Raw genomic sequence first — 15,378 nt, forward strand, 5'->3', positions numbered from 1 at the left:
AAAAATTTACATAAATGGTATTCTAGTACTTTTTCAATAAGATGTACATACAGAACGATGAAAAGGAGAATATAGAAATTAAGATAAGTTACCACTGCTATACTGAAACTGTTTTTTCACTTTATAAAATAGATTAATTAGTGACTGACCTCTATATATGTTGCTTTCAGGAATAAATGCTAAAATGTCACTAAAATTATAATACACTGTTATACTACCAATATCTATCCTAATAAATGCCTTCACTCTGTCTAGAAAGTTTCAATAAAATTGCCTTAAATTTCAAGACCCTTCTCTATACCATGTTTGATCTCTTTCCCCAGTTGGTGAAAGAGCCCTTCAGTAAATGAATGCAACCACACACAAAAAAAAAAAAAAACCCTAAGATTTTTCCCTTTAATATAGAAGCATCCTACCCTAAACTAAAGGTCATTTTCTACCATGTGTCCTGCCAAAAAAGGAACTGTTCTTACTTACAGAAAGCTATGCAGCACCAGAAAGCTCCTAACTCATCTCTGAAACCTTTATCACTTGTTTCTTATTATGATTACTTCACAAGATACTGCTATGAAAAATAGCAAAAGAGTTTATTGTATGGTGGTCTACCATATGCAATATTATATATAAGCATATCCTGGAATTAGTTCATTTATCAGCTTTTAGGTGTAGTTTTGGCTTTTTAGAAAAGTTTGTTTTGATGTTAGAGGCCAGGCTTTATTTTATTTATGTTGCTCTAGTTATTTGAAAAAGCGATGGCAAAAGCTAGAAGGATACTAGGGGTACATAGGGAGAGGTACGGCCAGTAGGAAAAAGGAGATAATGATGCCCTGTATAAGACTGGTGAGACCTCATTTAGAATATTATGCACAATTCTGGAGATTGCACCTTCAAAAAGATATAAACAGGATGGAATCAGTTCAGAGGAAGGCTACTAAAATGGTTGGTGGTCTTCGTAACATGACATATGGGGACAGACTTAACGATTTCAATATGTATACTTTGGAGGAAAAGGCAGGAGAGGGGAGCTATGATAGAGATATTTGAATATCTATATGGCATAAATGCGCATGAGAGGAGTCTCTTTCATTTGAATGGAAGCTCTGGAATGAGAAGTTAAGAGGAGATAGGCTTAGGAATAATCTACGAAAATAATTTTTTTACAGAAAGGGTGGAACATGCATGGAATAGTCCCCTGGTAGAGGTAGCATGTGAAAGCATGATATTGCATGTGGGATCTCTTAGGGAGAGGAGGAGATAGTGCAGTTTGTCCGGGTTTTGGAAGGCCTCTGAGCTCAGAGTTATGTCTACAGGGCCTCTGAGAATACATGGACATAGACATGATGACATCAAGCACATGTATATGTCATCACCGGTCGATGTCCAAGCATGCTCAGAGGCACTGTAGACACGACCTCGAGTATAGTGTGCCACGGTGGAAAAAGTTTGAGAGACACCAAGATAGTGGATGTTGTGGATGTTCATTGTATCAGTTTGTAGAGTTATAAATAAAATTTACATAAATGGTGTGCTAGTACTTTTCAGTAAGATATACATACAGAACGATGAAAAGGAAAATAAAGAATTTAAGACAGTTTTCATTGAGTTCTTATTCAGATAAATTTTTATTTTAAAAAAAAGGATTACCATGGAGCACAGAAGGGATAAGCAAAACAGGAACCAGCTGAGTCAATAGACAACTAAATTCAAATCATAAGGAAATTTTAACACACAAGAAGAATAAAAGTAGTCAAAATAAATATGTATACAGTTAAAACTGCTATTTGAACCATATTCTCCAATATTCTTAATTTGAGGCTCTAATTAAGATAGCATACAGGCAACCAGAAAATAGCTTCACACTTTCAAAAAAATTACATTAACCTTTTTCTTTTTTTTTTTCCAACTATAAGTCCTAGTAATTCCACATCAGTAATAACCTCAGAACAAATTGTTAGGATTGACAGGGATCTTGTCTGTGATCCTGGATACCCGAAATAGAGCTAAGGGGTCTGCTGGTCCAAATGCAGTCTAGGGATTGCTATCTAGTGCAGTGTTCTTCAACTGCCTGTCCGTGGGCCGGTGTCAGTCCGAAGAAATTTCCTGCTGGTCCACAGGGCCGGCACATGCATTGGGCCCAAGATAATGTTCTTCAACCACCAGTCTGCTATGTGATCGATGTGGCAGTCATCTTCAGTCAGCTCCCTCTAAAGATAAAGAGAGTTTGTCCTGATGCTGCGGAGAAAACTAAAAGGGGGGACTCGTTCTTGAGAAAGCCTTCAGGCGAAACATGTTGAACCCATAGGTCCCACCCGAGGCTCAAAGAGCTAGTTGAAAAATCAAAAATCAATTTTAAGAAACTAAGTACAAAGTTTTTTACTTCATTAATTTGAATATACAAGATTGACTTTTTATAATGAATTTTACACATGAATTGCACAGAGCACTTTAAAAAATTCTAATTTAAGTCTGATGATGATATATATATATATATATATATATATATATATATATATAAGTCAACGAGAAAAACAAGCAGCCTAAGAATAGAGTGGCTGGAGGATGGCATAATCCAGCGGTCTCAAACACGCGGCCCCCCAGGGACTATTTTGCAGCCCGCAAACTGTCCTCTCCACTTCACAAGTTTTCCGATTGTGGAGGACAATCATGTACAGACCGCAACTGCTGTAATTGGACTTGTAGAAGTCTCTCTGGAGGGAATGTCGGCAAATGGCTCGCCTAAAGCAGGGGTCCCCAATCTGCTTCCCTTCCCGTCTCACTGCCCTCCCCTAAGCCACCGCAATCGGGAACAGGCCAGCGCCGAGGTCTTAGCTCTCCCTGCTTCTTTCCCAGCTCAGATCCGACCAATTCTCTCCACCCGACATCAATTCTAACGTCGGAGAGAAGTTCCGGGCCAACAAATCGCTGCCTGGCTGGGCCGGAACTTCCTCTCCGATGTTAGAATTGACGTCGGGTGGCGAGAATTGGTCAGCCCCGCACCAGGGAAGATAAGCAGGGAGAGCTAAGACCTCGGCGCTGGCCTGTTCCCCAATTGTGGCGGTGGCGGCCTGTTCCCCAATGGGGGACAGGGAGACAGAAAGAAAAAAAGACAGACAGAAAGGGGCATGGAGAGAGAAAGACAGAAAGAAAGGGCATGAAGAAAGAAAATAGAAAGAAAGAAAGGGGGCATGGAGAGAGAGAGAAAGAAAGAAGGGGACAGGGTGAAAGAAATAAAAAGTTGGGGGAGGGAAGCAGACAGATGCCAGACCAGGGGAAAGGAAGGAGGGAAGGAGAGAAAGGAAAGAAAGATGTCAGACCATGGAAATAGGGACGGAAGAAGAGAGAGATAGAAGGGAAGGTAAGACATGGAAAAGCATAGTTACTTACTGTAACAGTTGTTATCCAGGGACAGCAGGCAGATATTCCCACACATTGGTGACGTCACCGATGGAGCCCCGCAGCAGACAGCCTCGAAAGCAAGCTTGCTTGAAGATCTCGAGCTTTCGAGTGCTGCACCGCGCATGCGCGCGTGCCTTCCCGCCCGAACTAGGGGGCGCATCTCCTGTGAGGATCCTCAGTTCAGATACCTAGCCAAGAAGCCAACCAGGGGAGGTGGGAGGGTTGTGGAAATATCTGCCTGCTGTCCCTGGATAACAACTGTTACTGTAAGTAACTGTGCTTTATCCCAGGACAAGCAGGCAGCATATTCCCACACATGGGTGACCTCCAAGCTAAGCAAAAAGGGATGGAGGGAAGTTGGCAATTTAAGAAAAAAGATTTAGCAAAACAGATTGGCCAAAATGGCCATCCCTCCTGGATAAAGTATCCAGACAGTAATGAGAGGTGAACGGATGAACCGAGGACCAAGTGGCAGCCTTGCAGATTTCCTCAATAGGAGTTGATCTGAGGAAAGCTACAGACGCCGCCATAGCTCGAACCTTGTGGCCCGTCACTCGACCGTGCAGAGGAAGACCAGCCTGAGCATAGCAGAAAGAGATGCAAGCAGCCATCCAGTTGGAGATGGTACGCTTCGAAATAGGACGCCCCAACCTATTCGGATCAAAAGAGATGAAGAGTTGAGGAGATGTTCTGTGAGGTTGAGTGCGTTGGAGGCAGAAAGCCAAGGCGGATTTATAATCCAACGTATGCAGTGCCGCCTCTCCAGGATGAGAATGCGGCTTGGAAAAAAAGACTGGCAGAACAATAGATTGGTTGATGTGAAATTCCGAAACAACTTTAGGCAAGAATTTAGGATGAGTATGAAGAACTACCTTATCATGATGAAAGACCGTGAAAGGTGGATCTGCAACCAAAGCTTGCAACTCACTGACTCTGCGAGCCGAAGTGAGGGCAATTAAGAAAACAGCTTTCAAAGTAAGGTACTTGAGATGAGCCTGGTCAATAGGCTCAAAGGGAGGTTTCATCAGTTGAGCCAGAACAACATTAAGATCCCAAACCACCGGCGGCAGTTTAAGAGGTGGATGTAGGTTAAAAAGCCCTTTCATAAATTGGGAAACCATGGGATGTGCAGAAAGAGGTTTCCCATCCAGAGGCTGATGAAAATCAGCAATAGCACTGAGATGGACTCGAATAGATGTAGATTGAAGACCCGATTGGGACAAGTGAAGCAAATAGTCCAAAACCGATGGTAAAGAGGAAGACATAGGATGAAGCTGATGAGAGGAACACCAAGCAGAAAATCTAGTCCATTTCTGACCGTAACATTGACGAGTGGACGGCTTCCTGGAAGCAAGGAAAACATCTTGAATAGATTGAGAAAATTGAGAAGAGTCTGTTACGTAGAAAGGTACCAAGCTGTCAAGTGAATAGACTGTAGATTGGGATGAAGTAAAGACCTTTGACTCTGAGTGAGCAGGGAAGGGAAAAGAGGTAGAAGTAGAGGCTCCCTGGTGCTGAGTTGAAGTAGAAGGGAGTACCATGGCTGCCTGGGCCACCGAGGAGCTATCAGAATCATAGAGGCATGCTCCGACTTCAGCTTGACAAGAGTCTTGAGAATCAGAGGAAATGGAGGGAAAGCATAAAGAAACTGATTCCTCCAGTCTAGAAGAAGGGCATCCGCCTCGAGACGATGAGGCGAGAAAATGCGGGAACAAAACAGAGGCAGTTTGAAGTTGTTGGGAGACGCAAACAGGTCTATCTGAGGAGTCCCCCTTCGAAGAAACACCTGACGTAGCGTGGGGGAATTGAGTGTCCATTCGTGCGGCTGCAGCAGACAACTCAGTTTGTCTGCCAGACAGTTCTGGTGACCCTGAATGTAGACAGCTTTGAGAAAGATGTTGTGAGAAATCGCCGAATGCCATAATCGAAGAGCCTCCTGACAAAGGGAGTGAAATCCCGTCCCTCCCCATTTGTTGACATAATACATGGTTACTTGATTGTCTGTCCAAACAAGTACCACTTGGTCATGAAGAAGATGGCGAAAAGCTTTGAGAGCAAGGAAAATCGCTCTGAGTTCCAACAGATTGATATGACACCGGCGATCTGTGGAAGTCCACAACCCTTGTGTACGGAGACCATCTATGTGTGCTCCCCACGCTTAAGTGGACGAATCGGTCGTGAGCACTTTCTGTGGAGGAAGATCGTGAAAACGCAAACCTCTGGAAAGATTAGAAGAGAGCATCCACCAGCGGAGAGAACTCTTCAATAAAGAAGTCACCGTTATTCGGCGAGAAGGCGGGTCTAGTGCCTGTTGCCACTGTGACGCCAGGGTCCACTGAGGAATGCAAAGATGAAGTCTGGCAAGAGGAGTGACATAAACCGTGGAAGTCATGTGACCGAGTAGAATCATCATCTGACGGGCAAAGAGGGTGGAAAGACAAGACACCTGTTGGCAGAGTCGAAAGAGGGTCTCTTGTTGATTCAATGGAAGGAAGGCCCTCATGGCGACAGTGTCCAGAGTTGCGCCAATAAATTGCAGAGACAGGGCAGGGATCAATTGAGACTTGGGAAAGTTGACATGGAAACCCAGACTTTGAAGAAATGTAATAGTCTGATGGGTCGCTGCAATAACCTCTGGAAGAGAAGGGGCCTTGATAAGCCAATCGTCGAGGTAAGGGAACACTTGAAGATCTCGAGACCGTAGAGCCGCAGCCACTACAACCAAGCACTTTGTGAACACTCTGAGAGAGGTTGCCAAACCGAAGAGAAGAACCCTGTATTGGAGATGAAGATTCCCCACCTTGAATCTGAGATATTTTCGAAAGTTGGGATGAACAGGGATATGAGTATAAGCCTCTTTGAGATCCAGTGAGCACATCCAATCTCCCCGATCCATGAGGGAGTATAGGATCAGCAACGAGAGCATGCGAAACTTCTCTTTGACTAGAAATTTGTTGAGGGCTCGAAGATCCAGAATGGGTCGCAAATCCCCCGTCTTTTTTGGCACCACGAAATATCTGGAGTAGAACCCCAGATTGTGCTGGAAAGGAGGAATCTCCTCCACCACTCGAAGGCGAAGAAGCGCCCGAGCCTCCTGAAGAAGAAGGGGGAGTTGCGAGGAACTGGAATGACACTCTCTTGGAGGGTGATCTGGAGGCACCTGAAGGAGGCGCAGAGAGTATCCCTCGTGGATGATGGTCAGAACCCAGAGGTCCGATGTAATGTTTTCCCAACTGAAAGAAAAAAAGGGAAAGACGACCTCCTATGGGCAGGGAAGAATTTGGATGCAAGGAGGTTGGAATGCTCAGGACTGGACCGTCAAAAAGACAGAGCCGGTTTCGCAGAAGCAAACGTCTGAGGCTTCTGAGGGCGTTGTTATTGAGGACGCCGAGGTGGACGACGAGAGAAAACCGGAGTGGTTTTCATAGGATAGCGACGAGCAGGTTGCTTGTAAGCTCGAGTCGTAGAAGGTTTTGGCTTTGACCGAAGAAGAGAAGCAAAAGAGCGCTCGTGTTCAGAGAGCTTCTTCGTGGCCGCCTCAATTGAATCGTCAAAAAGCTCATTGCCTTGACACAGCAAGTTGGCCAGACGGTCTTGTAAATTAGGGTCCATATCAACGATCCTGAGCCAGGCTAGACGACGCATGGCTACCGCAAACGCCGAGACCCTGGAAGAAAGCTCAAACGCATCATAAGATGCCTGCAACATGAAAAGCCGCAACTGGGACAGACTTTGAATGATTTGCTTAAACTCCAGCAGAAGGGCTTTGGACAAGTCTGGATAGAAAGATAGCAACAGTTTCAAGAAATGATTGAAATAAGATGTGAAAACATAGTTGTAGTTCAAAATCCTATTAGCATCATAGAATTTTGGTACAATCTACGGCCAAATTTGTCCATGGTTCGACCCTCTCGGCCAGGGGGAACTGTTGCAGAAATCTTAGATGGGTGAGCCTTCTTCAGGGAGGACTCAACTACTAAGGATTGGTGGGAGAGTTGAGATTTTTCAAAGCCCTGACAGGGGACAGTGCGATATCTAGACTCCAACTTCGATGGAATAGCCGTGACAGAGTAAGGAGTCTCCATATTTCTCATGAAGGTCTGTTTAAGGACTGGAGTCATGGGCAACCGCAAAGTCTCCTTGGGAGGACGTGAGAGTTCCATGTCTGCCAAGCATTCCGGGGTGTATTTGGAATCTGAGTGCAAGTCCAGATGAAGAGCCTGCCCCATGTCAAAGACAAACTTGGCAAATGAAGAGGACTTCGAAGTCGAAGCCTCCTCGGGAGAAGCAGAACGGGATCGAGGAACCACCGAATAAGATGAGGAAGCCTCACGGGAGTACTGAGACACCGGCTCGGACTCCAAGTGCACTGTCACTGAAGAAGCTTCACTCCCAGTTTGTGGCGGGGTAACAGAATGTTTCCTCTTGAGACTCCTCGACGGCGATGTCCTCGGAGTCCGAGGTGTGGAATGTCTGGAAATCGGAGGAGACAAGTCTCGGGGCAAAAGCCTCGAGGGAGGAGTCCTCGACCTCGAATGCCTCGAGGATACAGACGAGGAGGCGACCTTGCCGTGAGAGCGAGGCGTCTGCCCTGAGGACAGCTCTGAAGGCCTCGAGCTCTTAGAAGAAATGTGCTTCGATGGTCTCGATCGATGCTTTGGACGAGGCAAAGAGGTTCTCGAAGTAAGATCCGGTAAGGAGTCCGAAGAGGAAACCCTCTGTCGAGACCTGCCCCGTGGAGGCTGCAGGAGGGTCGCAGACTGCTGCTCAGGCTGGGCCCCCGAAGACAAAGTCGAGGACGGAACCAACTGAGCTACAATAGAAGAAATCTGGGTGGTCAAGATGGACTTGAGCATATCTTCAAACATGGGCACGGAGACCAAAGGACTCAGTCTCGTAGGTGCTCCCGTGCGCTCCAAGGAGGGCGACTTTGAATGAGAGTATTCCCGAGACTTGGAGGCACGTTTAGCAGACGGTCTCGAGGGCGGAGTCAGACCCGGAGCCCCGGGCTGCATGGACAGAGACTCTGGTGGCTTCTTGGGGATGGCACCTGAAAAAGAAGCAGGAGACTTACCCTCAGTCGTAGGCTTCGAGGACGAGACCGATGAGGCCTTCGAGGCCGAAGACCTGGAGATCTTCGAGGCCGAGGCCGGCACCAGAGGCGAGGTCGAGGTTTTGGCACTCGAGGACGCCCCCGAAGTCAAGGTCTTGGACGGCGCCTCGACCGAGGTCAAGGTTTTCTCCGGCTCCATAAGCGGGAAAAGTTCAAGAAACTTGTCACAGCGGCGGCAATAAGCACGAGGCTGGAGGGTGAGACAGCGGACACAGTCCTCGGGTCGATGACTGTCCCCCAAACAGATCATACACCGACTATGAGGGTCGGTGATAGAAATTGTCCTGCTGCACTGGTAGCAACGCTTAAACCCGGTCAAGGGCCGGGACATAGAAAATACAAAGTCCGTCCTGGGAAGTAGGGAGAGAGGCTTAGGTCCCAAGCCTCCAAACCCGGCCAAACACAAAAGAAAATAAAAGTTGGGGTTTTTTTTGTTTTTTTTTAAATAAAGAAGAAGAAGAAGAATCAAATGCACACAGCAACTGTGAAAAAAATCCCAGCCGCGGTGAAGAGAAGGCACAACGCTGCAGAGCCAGAGGAACAAGTCTTCTCAGCTCCGCGGAAAACGTTGAACTGAGGATCCTCACAGGAGATGCGCCCCCTAGTTCGGGCGGGAAGGCATGCGCGGTGCAGCACTCGAAAGCTCAAGATCTTCAAGCAAGCTTGCTTTCGAGGCTGTCCGCTGCGGGGCTCCATCGGTGACTTCACCAATGTGTGGGAATATCTGCCCCACAGTATGTAATAGTCTGTCCCTGTGATTTGTTGATTGTGATAGAGAATGCAAGTCTCACTGGAATTTGCAATCTCTTAAACTGAAAAGGAAGATCTGTTGGAATAAGTGGCATCCAAAAGTTTCAGTATTGATTTAAACAACTCAATATGTGGAAACTCAGGTTGAAAAGAAACTCCATGCAGTTTTTTCCCGGTTCAGAATGGAACCTGTGTAACTAGTTCAGCATATGTGAGTACTCATGTAATGTAATAACATTATGAACTGGGGTGCATGAAGGAAACAGTTACAAACACAGTTACAAACACAGTTACAAACACAGTTAGAACATACAAACTCTATATGTATGGTGTCCGTGGTAGAATAGAAACGATGTCCCTAGTGGTTATAGTGTCATAGAAAGTGTTTCATAGTTGGAATTACTGTGAGAATGGCAGCTTTTTACATCCTTTTCATTGACATGAATTGGTGAAATCTCATTTTCTGTTTGTAGCTCCGCCCACGTGTGCAGGTGGGACGCGAGACCCCCAGAACATATCACCCCAGGTAGTGAGGGATCTGCATACCAAGTTTCGTTCAATTCGGTCAAGCCGTATTTGAAGTACTGTGAGAATGGCAGCTTTTTACAATTTTACCATTGACATGAATGGGTGAAATCTGATTTTCTGTTTGTAGCTCCGCCCACGAAGAAAAAGAAAGGGAGAATGGACAGGGGGAGCAGGCAAGGGGTGGTGGTGAACAGCCGAAGAAAAAGAAAGACTGGTGAATCCTGGGAGGGTGGGGAAGGAGGGAGATGTGCTGAATGAAACGGTAGTTGAGAAAAAGAGAGATGGTGGATCTGGGGATGGTGGGGTCCATCGCTGCAGCTGCAGGAATGGAGATGAAAAAAAGGAAAGATGCCAGACCTCTGGGGGAGGGAAGGGAAACGGAAGGGGAAGACAGAGATGGAAGATGGATGGTTAGCATGAAGAAAGAAGAAAACGACAAATGGGCAGGAGACCCTGGCAAGCGAGTTATCAAAAGACATTTGTCGCAGATCCTGGGACCAACATGATTTGAATAATAACCAGACAACAAAAGGCAGAAAAAATAATTTTATTTTCTGTTTTTACAATATGTCAGATATGTTTTCTGTGATTACAATATGTCAGATTTGAAATGCGAATCCTGCCAGAGCTGGTATTACACCGTGAACGTGAACTAGGATTTAATAGAGAGGAAAATTCTTTTGGGGGGGGGGTTGTTTACACCACAGTGCCAATGTGGGTAGGAGATGACAAAGAGGGTAGGGTGGGTGAAGAGGCTATAAAATAAATCCACTAGGATATTTGACAAAAACACCCAATTGGGCAGGAAAAACGAATTGAAAAAAATCGATTCAATAGGCTGAATCAAATCAAAATATTTTTCCTGAATCAGGTAGTACTAGTCTTCCACACTGTGACCTGTGCTGAACAAGTGCTGCAGCCTGCCTCAGCCCTTTACAGTAGCTGGAAAGAAGAATCACTGCCTTAAGCTGAGAATGCCTCTCCAAAGCTGATCTTTGGGCTGCCAGCCAGACAGAGCCTGATAGCACCTCCACCCCCACTGACCGATGGGTGTGTTTACATAAGGGAGCGGTGAAAAACACAGCTGGCACCCTGTGAGATACCACTGAGACTCCTAAGGGTGCCTAACATCATGCATTCAAACCCCTACAAAGCAGTAGGTGAGAAATAAATGTGGAGACAACCCCGAGCTCCAAAAAACACTTGTGCAGGCTGGCTAACAGGTACCACCTGGGATCGGCTTGTCAGCAGTAGACCGGAGTCTGCTTCTTCTCTACACAGGCAGAGCTAAAACCAAGGTGAAAGCTCCGAGTAAGGAAAACACCGAATAAAGGTCAAAAACACCATATAAAATAAGAAAAAAAAAAAAAAAAGAGAGAGAACAGAAATACTCCTTCTGGCTCGCTTGCAGAAGGGAAAAAAACTGCAGGTGGCAATAGAGCTCACAGTGAAGTAGGAAGGACACAGAAAAAAATCCAGATTCTGGAGATTGCTCACAGCCATAGGGAGATAACCCGCTTGTCTAGAAAGACACACGGCACAGTTACTTACCGTAACAGGTGTTATCCAGGGACAGCAAGCAGATATTCTCAAAATATGGGTGACGTCAACCATGGAGCCCTGATGTGGACAGCTTCACAAGCAGACTTGCTTGAAGAACTTTTGGAAAGTTTGTGAATGCCGCACTGCACATGCGTGAGTGCCTTCCCGCCAACAAAGGGTGCACGTCTCCTCAGTTCAGATAGCTAGCTATGAAGCCAACCAGGGGAAGTGGGTGGGTTGTGAGAATATCTGCCTGCTGTCCCTGGATAACACCTGTTACGGTAAATAACTCAGGACAAGCAGGCAGCATATTCTTAAGAAGGATATGGCGATACTCGATAGGGTCCAGAGAAGAGCGACAAGGATGATTAAGGGCATGGAAAACCTTTCATATGCTGAAAGGTTGGAGAAGCTGGGGCTCTTTACCCTGGAGAAGCGGAGACTTAGAGGGGACATGATAGAGACTTATACAATCATGAAAGGCATAGAGAAGGTAGAGAAGGACAGATTCTTCAGACTAGCAGGGCCAACAAAAACAAGAGCGCATTCAGAAAAATTGAAGGGAGACAGATTCAAAACGAATGCTAGGAAGTTCTTCTTCATTCAGAGGGTAGTGGACACCTGGAATGCGCTCCCAGTGGAGGTGATAGGGCAGAGTACAATATTGGGCTTCAAAAATGGATTGGATGACTTCCTGAAGGAGAAGGGGATTGAAGGGTACAAATAGAGGGTAACTATACAGGTACTAATGAATAGGGAATAAAGAATTTAGGTAAGGACTTACAGGTCACGAACCTGGGGGGCCACCGCGGGAGCGGACTGCTGGGCACGATGGACCCCTGGTCTGACCCGGCAGAGGCAATGCTTATGTTCTTATATGGGTGACCTCCAAGCTAACCAGAATGGGATAGTGGAAGTGTTGGCAATTCATAATAGATTTTGTAAAAATCTGCCTGGACACTCTCTTGGAGGAAGATCTGGTGGAACCTGCAGAAATTGAAGAGAGTAACTCTCCCTGATGATTGTGAGGACCCAGAGGTCAGTTCCCATCGTTGATAAAAATGATGAAAACGACCTCCAATGGGAAGAGGGGAAGACAGAGGCAGAAAGATTGATGTTATGCTCTGTGTTAGATGGTCAAAAAGGCTGAGTGGACTTGGGCCTGAGGTTTACGCTGCCGTTGTTGCTTCTGTTTCTTAGGAGGTGGCCTTGAATAAAGTGCTGACTTCTGAGGATAACGCCTCCGATAAGATGGAGGAGGTCTATAACTCTTAGCGGTGGAAGACTTCGGCAAAACTATAGAGGCAAACGATTTCTCATGCTCAAATAAGCATTTTGTGGCTGCCTCAATGGAGTCATCAAACAACTCATTGCCCTGACATGGAATGTTGGCAAGTCGGTCTTGTAAGTTTGGATCCATGTTCACAATTTCATCCAGGCTAGATGCATAGCTACCGAGAATGCAGTGACCCTGGAGGACATTTCAAAAGCATCATACGCAGCTTGAACCATATGCATGCAAAGTTGACCTAGAGTAGAATGCATATGCTGGAACTCTGATAACTGATGGTTTGAGATATACTTAGAAAAAAAAAGCAGGCATAGCGTTGACCAATGCTTCAGATATGATGTGAAGACAAAATTATAGTTTAAATCCTATTTGTCATCATAGAATTTTGATACAGCTAACGGCCAAACTTGTCCATAGTCCTGCTCTCTCGGCCAGGAGGGATTGTGACATAAACTTTGGCAGGATTGGTTCTTTTTAAAGAAGACTCCACGAGAAGAGATTGATGGGATAGTTGAGACTTCTCAAATCCCTTACAATGAACCGTCTTATATCGAGATTCCAGCTTTGCTGGCACAACAGGAATGGAGTATGGTATATCTAGACTCCTCTTGAAAGTTTGAGAAAGAATGCCATTCATAGGTAATTTTAAAGAATCCCTAGGAGGATTAAGCATACCCAGTTCTTCCAAATACTCCTTAGAGTATTTTGAATCAGACTCAAGTTTATCAAGTTTCAAGTTTATTGGCTTTAATATACCGACCATCAACGAGTATCTAGCCAGTTTACAGTAAAATACTAAAATAAAGATAAAAATAGACTCCAAGACAATGTTGAGATCTTTACTCATTTGGCATAAGAACTTAGTAAATGATACCGGATCTGAAGAGGGATGACATCGTTGAGATGTACGAGCCCCTCAAGGTACCTTTTACAGCAGAGAAAGAAGGTGAAGCCTCTCTAGAATATTGGTACCACAGATCTGAATCCATAGGTAAAGATGAAGATGAAAGTCCACTTCTGGAATGAGTAGGAGAAGCAGACATTTTCTTTTGGAAGAACCAGCTAGTAAAGAAAACCTCGCAGGAGAGGAACTCTACTGACGAGAGACCTGTGTAGTCCGGATCTGAGGTTCCACAACCAATTTCCTCGATAAAGGAGTTGGAGGCATCGAGGAATCTTGATACCTCGATGAACGAGGTCTGTCTCAGGAAGAAGACCTGGGTCTAGATGAATGCCTCGAGAGACAGTGAGGAGATGGACAATGCCTCAAAGATCGGGGCACTGATCGAGATGGATCCAGCCTCAATGAGGAATGCCTTATGCTGTGAGGTAGGACTGGCAGTTGAAGATCGAGGTCGAGACACTTGGAAGGACTCGGCTCCTTGTATAGAGTGCTCAGATTGACCTTGAGGCACTTTCATGGACTCGACTCCTTGTAATACTGAAAGCTCAGGCTGGACTGCAGAAAGCAGAGTGGAGGCATGAGTCAATTTAGCAAGCATGTTACCAAACTCCTAATAAAACTATTCTGCAGAGCCGGCACCGAGACCACTGGAGCTGATACGATTGGTATGGCTAGACTCCAAGGAAGACGACCTCAAAGACGAGTGCTTCCTCGATTTGGAGACATGCTTCCTGGGAAGCCTCGAAGCAATGGTTCCCACAGAGGCTGTTGCTGGAGTGGGCTGAAACTCCTGAAGGGCTGGCTTCGATAACTTACCTGAGAGAGACACTGAGGAGAGCGGCCCTTCCGTCGGACGAATTTGTTGATTTCCCCGAAAATAAAGAGTTCCCCATCGAGGGAGGCTTTAGCGAGGCCAAGGCTTTAAGTCCTTAAAGCCTCAGTCGAGGTCAGAGTTGAGATTTTTGGAGGGAGAACCATGCCCCCCAAAATTTTTTTCAATCTGAACTTGACAGCGTTTAAGGGCTCGATTCTGAAGTGTAGCACAGCGAGTGCACGACTCTGGACAATGATCCGGTCCTAAACACTGAACACCCCACTTATGTGGGTCAGTGATAGCAATCGCGCGTTGGCACTGGCTACATTTCTTGAACCCTGTAACCAGCCGGGACATGGAATGGAAAACGGCCGCGGCTAAAATCGAAGCCCACAGACTGAGGTCGCTGAGCATGCCCCACCGTGACACGACCGAAAAAAGTTTAAAAGTCATTTTTTTTTTTTTTTTTAATGCGCACTGCAGCGACTGTGAAGAAAAAATAAATCACACGAGCCGCAGCAATGAGAAGGTACGGAATAAACTAATTCTCGCGCAGAATAACACAGAATACTTTATATTTATATGGGCTTCATAAGTATTTTTTTATTTCTATTTTTTATTTCTTATGCTGTCCACTCTGTAAATCTGTTATTGTCATTAATTAGGTCCTGCATTCCTTTTTTGAGAGCCCTCTTTTTCTCTGCTAAGAAATAATTGCCTAAAGCCTCTTGTTTGGGCTTAGATGCTATTGCTTATGGGTTTAAATCATTGTCTCGTTGGTTCTGCACTTCTGTTTTTTTTCCTTGACAGGAAGTTACATGATATGAAATTGAGTACGGGGACATCTGAAACATAAAAACATACTATAGCCAAAAATCAATTACAGTCTTCCAATTAAACTTTTGCCTTCCAATTAATACTTGGTCAGCATCATGTGAACAATATTTTCTTTTACTGCTATCCTGGCTATACATATCCTTGCCAATAATTTTCCTTCATCCAATTAAAAAGGCTGTTATTTCTAAAAGATATGACGTACT

The 15,378-nt window shown here is 45.4% G+C and overlaps 1 protein-coding gene across 7 annotated transcripts in view; it reads right to left on the minus strand.

Annotated features, from left to right (window-relative positions):
- Nucleotides 1–15,378, minus strand: part of CSNK1G3 (casein kinase 1 gamma 3) — a 276,242-nt gene that overhangs the window by 233,293 nt on the left and 27,571 nt on the right. The window lies entirely within an intron of this gene.

Source organism: Geotrypetes seraphini, chromosome 1 (genome assembly GCF_902459505.1).
Source record: "Geotrypetes seraphini chromosome 1, aGeoSer1.1, whole genome shotgun sequence".
Lineage (NCBI taxonomy): Eukaryota > Metazoa > Chordata > Amphibia > Gymnophiona > Dermophiidae > Geotrypetes > Geotrypetes seraphini.